Source organism: Notamacropus eugenii, chromosome 4, assembly GCF_028372415.1.
Source record: "Notamacropus eugenii isolate mMacEug1 chromosome 4, mMacEug1.pri_v2, whole genome shotgun sequence".
Lineage (NCBI taxonomy): Eukaryota > Metazoa > Chordata > Mammalia > Diprotodontia > Macropodidae > Notamacropus > Notamacropus eugenii.
Window position 1 is genome coordinate 3,493,354 of NC_092875.1, and position 8,425 is coordinate 3,501,778.

At 42.8% G+C, this 8,425-nt stretch overlaps 1 protein-coding gene across 1 annotated transcript in view; it reads right to left on the reverse strand.

The window, feature by feature from the left end:
• The window catches only part of LOC140502793 (uncharacterized), a 42,689-nt gene extending 39,246 nt beyond the window's left edge, over positions 1–3,443 (reverse strand). The window contains exon 1 of the mRNA XM_072606802.1: positions 45–3,443. The gene's annotated coding sequence lies outside the window, so the exon portion shown is untranslated. The remainder of the gene's footprint in view (positions 1–44) is intronic.
• Between the last annotated feature and the right edge of the window lie 4,982 nt (positions 3,444–8,425).

The following is an 8,425-nucleotide window of genomic DNA, read 5'->3' on the forward strand; positions in this document are numbered from 1 at the left end:
TCACGGCGGGGCTGCTGGGCGCCTCCGCTCGGGCTCACGCTCACCTTCCATCCCAAGACTGGAGAGGCTGGGGTGGGGCAGGATCCGGAAACGGAAGTCACGGAGGACACCCCCAGCCTTCCGGCCCCGCCCCTCGCCGTCTCTCCCGGATTCGGCGCCTTCCCCCCCACCCTGCTCTCTGTCTCCATGGTAACCTCAGCCGCGGGGCTTGTGGGAAACCTGATGCAGTTTGGGAGCGTCTGTGCGCATGTCCCGCGGGGTTCTTCACCAGGCCCATTCCCACCTCGGGGGCCATCTTGGTAAAGGAGCTGAGGCCTGGAAGTGAATCCCTTCGGACCGAACCTCGATGGCCTCTAGTCTCACCTCCACCCTTTCCAGCCCCTTTTCCCTTAGTGTGGCACTCAGCTCTCCATCTTCTTCACGGGAGCGGCTTTTCCCTCTTCCACTTGGGACCCTCCAGTGAACCAGGAGCTCAGAGTTCAGCCCCAGGGCAAGATAAAGAGGGAGCTAAGGCGCCGTCTGCTTTTTGGCGGTGCTCTCCCGAGATGGTTGGGATCAAGGAGGGCTGGAGTATGTTGAATTCTGATGTTGTATCCGTTTGTGTTTGTTTAAAACCGTGTGGCCGCCCTAGTAATAAGTCATGTATTTTGTATTTACTTCAGTGTTAATGCCTGTTCAGATGCAAGTTGCCTATGTTATGGGCATGAAAGGTCTTGGGGTGTCAAAGATCTTCCCCACCCATTAAGAGGCCTCGGGTGGAGCCCATTAAGGGGAGCTTATAGGAAGGCCCACACCTTTTGTTAACTTCTAAGGAGGCACTGGTTCCCAAGGGTTGTGATGCCTGGTGGCACTAAAGAGCGTGTGTATAAATACTCTGAGCTGAGATTTTGCTTTGGGGTTTACTCATTGGAATTGTTTGTTTGGCCAGATGAGACTCTGGGTGGTCCCTAAGGAGCCCCTAGGCTTTGAAATCCCAGAGGTTGGTGCTTCTCTCTCTGGTAACTATGTATGTATGTAATGGTCAGACAGTTGGATCTGTCTGTTGGTCCGTCTTTATTTCTCTGTTGATATTTATGTGTTTGATTACAATGTTGACCCCTCCAAAGCTGCTTTCCTTTTTAGAAAAGTAGATCTAAGAACCTGTACAGCAGGCCCTCTTATGTATGCTGGGGTCCTTGCTATTACAAGATAATGAGTTCCGTTTTGGACATGCTGAGTTAAAAATGTCTATTGAACATCCAGTTTGAGATCTATCTATGAAGATACGAGATTGGTGGGTAACAGAGAAATTAGGACAGATATGTAGATTTGGGAATTGTCCACACAGAGAAAATAATTAAATCCATCAGAGATGATATTACCAAGTAAAGTAGTATAAAAGGATAAGAAGACCCAGGAAAAAGCCTCATGGGACAGCTACAGTTAGAGGGTGTGATCGAGATGAGGATCTAGCAAAGGATACAGAGGAGCAGTCAGATAGGTAGGAGGAGAACCAGAAGAGTGGCATCTTGAAAACCTAAAGAGAAGAGAGTGTCAGGCAGGAGTGATCAGCAATAGGAAAGGCTAGAGAGAGGTTAAGGGGAATGAGAATTGGGAAAAGGGTTTGGCAATTAAAAGATAAGGGGTATATGTGGAGAGAGCATTTTAGTGGAATGATGAGGTTGGAAGCTGAATTGGAAGGAGTTAAGAGAGTGAGAAGAGAGAAAATACAAGCACCCATCATAGATTGCCTTTTAAAAGAGCTTCACCATAGAGGGCAAAAGAGATGTAGGACAGTGGTTGGCAAGGCTAGATGAGGACTGGGGAAACATGGTCATGTTTGTAGGCAGTATGGAGTCAGCCATAGACAGGGAGAAAATAAATGATAGATGGGGTATGACAGAGGGAGCGGGCTGTTGGAGAAGACAGAGTGGAATGGGATCATTTTAGCAGAGAGAGAAGTTAGCTTTGGTAAGGAGTAAAGCCACTTCATCATGTGAGACAGGGTTGAAGGAGGAGATAGTGGCCTCAGATACTCAGAAGCTATGTGACCCCGGGCAAGTCACTTTACCCTGTTTGCTTCCGTTTCCTCATCTCTCAAATGAGCTGGAGAAGGAAATGGCAAAGCACTATAGTATCTTTGCTGAGAAAACACCAAATGGGGTCACAAAGTGTTGGACACAACTGCCAAATGACTGAATGCCAACACAAACTCATTTCCCCCATTATAATCTACACTCCATGGATGGAAGGAAGCCAGAATTCATTCAGTGCCTACTATACCAAACATATCTGATCTTTACAACTTTAGGGGGTGGCTCTTATTATATCCATTTTACAGTTGAGGAAACTGAGGCAGAGGTTAATCCACCTGCCCAGGATCACACAGCTAGTAAGTATGTGAGACTAGATTTGAACTCTGGTCTTCTTGATTCCAGATCTCAGCATTCTATCCACCCTGCTACCTAGCTGGGATTATTTCATTCTTTGTATGTATATTACCAACTCCTATCACAGTTCATGTCACATAAGAGGCCCTTGATAAATGCTGATTAATTGATTTCTCAATTGAAAGCGTGACTGCACCCTAGAGCTTCCCCCATTCAAGGATAGGGAAGTGTTTTCTAGTCAGTGCCTGTGGGCCAGAGGACCTGGACACTTTATCACTGTTTTGGCAGTGTTACCTTTACTGTTCAGCTAAGCCAAAGCTGATGTGTAATAAACCAACCGTAACTGTGACACAGAGTCAGTGGTTTGCCCGGCAAGTCAAGTCAAATGAAGTCACATGCTACCTTGGAGCCAGACTCTGTGAAGTCCTGGGCATACAATATACAAGCAAAAAGACAGTGCCTGCTCCCAAGAAACTTCCATTCTAAGAGTTGGGGTGGGGAGTGGAGACATCACGTATACATAAGCTGAATAATAATAATATATATAAATAATAAACATGCATAATATATATAATAAATCAATAATAAATAAACTTAAAAGTGTGTTGGGGGCAGGGGAGGCCAGAGAGAATGGTTGTCCCTTTTCAAAGAGGATCAGTGACCTCACAGGATGATCTCTTGACTTGTGCTTCAATTGGACTGCCTTCCCATCCAAAGCTTTCTTACATTAGCTTTGTGCATGCCTCCGTACAGGCAGAGATGGACTTGTGTTTTCCTGTTCCCTGAGGGTAGGGAATACTTCATTTCTGTCTCCCAATGGCCAGCACCAAACGCAGTGCCTTGGAAACAGTTGTTGCTTGTCCTTCATTTTCAAAGAGGACCAGTGACATCACAGGATGATGTTTTGACTTGGGCATGAACTGGATTCATGGAGGAAGAGTGGCAGAAAGTCTTCAACCTCACTCTCTCTTCCAGGGTCGTTGAAGTCCAGTGCCAGGGCAAAAGTCAGGATGCTTGGCAATGGCCCTGGAGGCAGTGGATGACTTTGGCATCTTCAGTGTCCGACCAATCTCCCAGCACTCCATAGCATCTGCTTCAGCTGCCTTCATGGCCATCAGAACAAATTGTTGTCATCCACCCATTCCACCAGGGGAAGTCTTCACATGCTTTGGGACCTGTCAGTGAACCTTAACCTGGTTTAGACTGTTTGCTGAAACGTGCTATGGCTTCTTGGAGCCACTGGTGAGAACTGGGGTTGCCTAGACCAATGAGAGGTGAAGTGTTTTTGCCCAGGGTCACAGCCAGTATGTGTGGAACTTGAACTCAGTCTTACTGATTCCAAAGCCTTGTCTGTAACCACACTCCCTTCTGTGATTGGCCAAATGAAGAAGAAATAGAATAAGAATTGTGCTCGGGGTCCAATCAGATAATTCAGGGAAGTTTCATTTATGTAAACTCCCATTGCTAGTACCAGGAGCCATGACTATATTTCCTGGTAAAATACAGTGATGTCATTATAAGGTAGAATATGGTAATCAATGGCAACATTGTACACATGAATCGTTACCAAGCTTTTGTATAACTATCAAATCCTGAGAGTCATTTTCAAATGGCTGTTTATTGACTCCAAAATCTATCCTTGCTGCTCCCAGCTTTCAAATGAACTCCAGTTCTGCTTTGAGAACTGCTTTCTAGACATTGCTGTTTCCTGACAGTCATAAATGTATTAAATTCAATATGCTCCCAAATGGAACTACCTTTTCTTCAAAATTCCCTGTTTCAAGAGGATTGCCAGCCTCCTACTTACCTAGCTTCTTAGTAGAAAAAGGCCGCAGCCCAGGTTAGAGAGTCAGCCTAGGTCTTCTGTCTTTCAGTTGTCAGGTCATTTCCACAAATGTGATCTTGGATTGGATTGGATTTCAGAGAACCTCTTCTGCACAGGTTTCATGCTACAGAAAACAAGGGTGCCAAAGCTTTCCCTAAAGGTCTGGATTTGTCTTTTTGACCACTTTTCAACGGACCCTTGCTGGAGATTCCTGTCACTGACCCAATAATGAGGACCTTTCATCCCTAAGTCCCAAGATCTATCTCCTTGCTATAGGAGAACCAGGTTGTTAGAGCCAGAGGTCTAGGCTCTAGGTCAGTCAATGTTTGCTGTTCAGTTAGTCAGGATTTAAAATGTTTCTACTTCTGCTTCTACCTTTATGAATGGTTTTTCTTGTAGTGTTGAGTCCAGTGCTCAGCCGGTGCCTGGCTCGTGGTAGGTGTTTCATTATTGAACAAGTATCTCTCTGCTGTCTTTTCAACTAGCTCCAAGTCTGCAAGTTCTTATTAAATTGTCTCTTAATTTCTTTTAGTCTTTTTTAAGTTCCTGATTGATTAATCGTGACTAATTCAGTTGCAAATTTCTGCATGTCTGTGTACTAACTCATTTCGATTTCTTTTTGGTTCTACTGTTAATTTCTAACTTTGTTTCTCTGCTTCCAAATCATGTTTCGAATATTCCTGTTATGTTACTCTAGACCACCTCCTCACGCATTCTTTTACAAATTACAGCATCCTCCGTATTAAATATCTCACCTTGCTCAGATCTCAGCACTCCACCCTTACTGCTCAAACTAAACTAGCTGCCTTGTGGTGCCACAAGTATCACACTTCTGACAAAATCGTTATAAAGTCACTGCCTAATTTTCCTACTGGGCGATCAGGGATGAGGCTCCCAGATTTGCAGACAGTTTCTCATTTTGCCACATGGAACATTTTCCAATTTGGGTTCTTAAGAACCTGCTCCTGTATGATATGTCCTCATTTCCCCCTCTTCTTTCTACTGCTTTTTAGGTGACATTGTTCCGGGTGGTCAGGCTGGTCATATTCTTCTTATTTGGCCTGCTTCCCTTCCCCCCTCCAGAGTTGCCTCCTTTTTTCAAGTCTATATTTAAGGATTAAAAGATAAATTTCCTCCTCCAAACTGAAGAAAAGTTAGGAAGGAGCAACATTTGTAGAACAGAGTTCTTGAACACATGACAAAGCTGTAGACTGCTTCAGTGGCTTCTGTGCCTTAGGAAACACTAAAGAAAATTTTAAAAGCCAAAGCAACTTTTAAAGCTTCCTATAATCCTTTTAGTGGTTGGATATGTTTTTTGCTGAACAGATTTTATTACATATACTCATAGGTTATACCCCCAACTTGTACTCGCATTCTTGGGTTGGGTCCCTAGAAGTGACACCTGTCTGGGACTCCAGAAGTAATCCTGTGAGCCTCTACTTTAAAAAATTATAAGTTCACAAGCCCCCATGGATGGACTTTGCATGAAGCACCATGAAAGTAGACATAACTCTCAGGAAGAGCATTTACTAAGATGGCACAATGGTGACAGTAATTACAAAACTGTAGTTGCTTTGCCCCCATAAACATGGGAGTCATATAAACACAACGTGCATGGGAAAACTGGAATCAAAGCTTTGTATTTTTGTCCTTAGGACAAGTTTGATGGAGTTACCAAAATGTCAGATGGGTTTGGGACCCAGTATGTAACTATAATACAAACATTGTTAACATGGTATTTGCTCATTAGAAAGTGAGAGTGACCTAAATCCAGGAATTATGCTACCTGCCTGAGGAAGGGATAACCTCAGATTCTGGTCCTGTGAAGAAAGGACTACTAACCCTACAATACACTATCTTGGCTCGATCTTCTAAGGTCTTGGGGTGTTAAAGCATACGTGAAGGTATCGAATATTTATCCATTCTCTACATTAAGAAGGCAAGCTAAGGCTTACATCCTGGAGGCATCAAGCACAGAGCTCTTCACTTTGCTGGGAGCGGAGTGGAGTGCTCCAAGTTTGACAACCATGTGGACACACTAGCAAATAAATATGTACAAACAAGCTATGTATGGTGACAGAGGGGAGGAGAAACTAATTAAAAGAGGGGTGGCACTAGAATTAAGAGAGTTAGGAAAGCCTTCCAGTACAAGATGGGATTTTAGTTGAGACTTGAAGGAATCCAGAATGTGAAGATGAGGAGGGAGAACATTTCACACAAGGGAGACAGGCAGAGAAAATGCTCAGAGCTGAGAGATGGAGGAGAACTGCATTTCCCCTTACACATACAAAAGAAAAAAATGAACATTTCCTTTGCTGGCAACCAGTCATTTATAGACTATTTTTTTTTAGATTGAAGGTTCCTTCTTTTGAAAACTTTAAGCCTTCTAGTAGTCTCTAATATGCCAATTCCAATTGCCTATAAATTATCGATTTTGTTTCATGAAGTGGGTATATATATAATATGCTGTTTGTAGGAAAGAGCTGTTTTATTCTTCAAAATCCTTATTTTTCCATATTTGTATTTCCCATCCTGTAAGTCCTTCCAACCTTTTCCACTAAACATTGCATTCTGAAGCGCATCAAACCAGAGGAGTCTGTTTGAAGCCTCACTAGCTCAGGGCATTGGGCTTTAGGCCTCCCTGGATGGCAGGAATGTGGCTAGACTTCAAATGAATGACAAGGAACCTCCTCTCATTCCAGCCACTCTTACACCTGCTCTGCTTTCCTCATTAATTTTTTGTCTATGGCTTAAAGGCCAAATCTGGCCTACCACCTGCCTTTGTATAGCTTGCAAGCTAAGAATTACTGCAGTTTGCCAATTCCTAGTCTGGATAATCTTATATGCACTTTCAGTCTATATAGAAACAGAGAACAAATCCACATACATTAAATGATAGGGGGTAGGGGGAACTAAATTTGCCATAAATATTCCATTTGGGAAACCCTGGACAAAGAGAAATGAGGTGGACAAAATCCTCCTGCTCACTGCCTGCGGCTGCTAGTCTCAAGCTTGTTCTGTCTAGTGCTAAGAAGGATGAGGAAAAATCCCTGTCCCCAAGTCAGAAAGTTGGGTCCATTTCCCTTGCTTCTGAAGCATGTTCATCCAGTCATTGAGTCCTCTGGAGTCTACTGAGTCCTCTGGAGGTAAAATAGTTGTAAAAAGCACTTATGATAGTGCCTGGCACATAGTAGGTACAACATAAATGATTATTCCCTTCTCTTCCCTGTCCTTAATGGTGTCACAGGGTGACATCTGATGGCTAAGGTTCACCTTAGTTTTAGATCAGGTTGACACTATAGGAAGGACTTTTATTAGCACGGTTTAGGTCTTAAAATGTGCCAAATGTGAGATGGTCACAGACACAGAGGTGGAAATGAACATACACACAAAGACTCCTCAGTGATCTTGATAGACTTAGGTTTTTCTAATAGTCAGTTTCTATAACTTAAAAGAGAAGCCAGCACAATTGGGCGGTTCTACTATGAAAAACAACAAAACAAAACTCCTTAATGGCTTTGAAAGGTCTCCGACCTATTTGGAAGCTATAAAGCTTCTTGAAGAGTGATACAGGATGGTTTCTATTAGGAATTGGAATTCAGATTGCAAAGAACCATTTAACTATAGAAGAAAATCTCTGTATTGTTTTAGCCAAAGTCTGTCAGAAATAGTTGATTTATATACAAGCATTCCTGTTTACAGAGAGCTAAGCAGGCAAGGTTTCCTCTGCTAGTTGGCATTATCTTTCTCTCAACCAGTTTCCATTCATATTTCACAGTAATACTAAACCAAAAGGCAAGATACGATAGCAAGGTAAAAGAATGGAAAATAGTTGAACATTTTTGGATGAGCTTCAGTATAGCAACAGTTAGTTAGGTTAATGTTGGCCATATCCTTAGAGAAATATCTTCCCTAAACCAATGACTCCTTCTTTTACTGCTCCCCTTTCAATCTGGTGAAAGGTGAACAAAGAGCTAGTTCTCAGTTTAAACAGATTCTTCTACTCTTAGCTTGGTCACCATAAATAAGACTGAGTCTTAGTTTCAAGGAATCAAAATCCTGATAAAGTCTTTGATTCAAGTCAGATCAAGGACTTTTGAATGCTCATTTTTTCTAAAAAGTTAAAAATTTTTTCCATAATGGAAACTTGAGTTCTACATGTTTCCATAGCTAACTGCCCTCATCATTGAGCAATTACAAAAGAATAAAATTCAGACAAAAGACAACACAG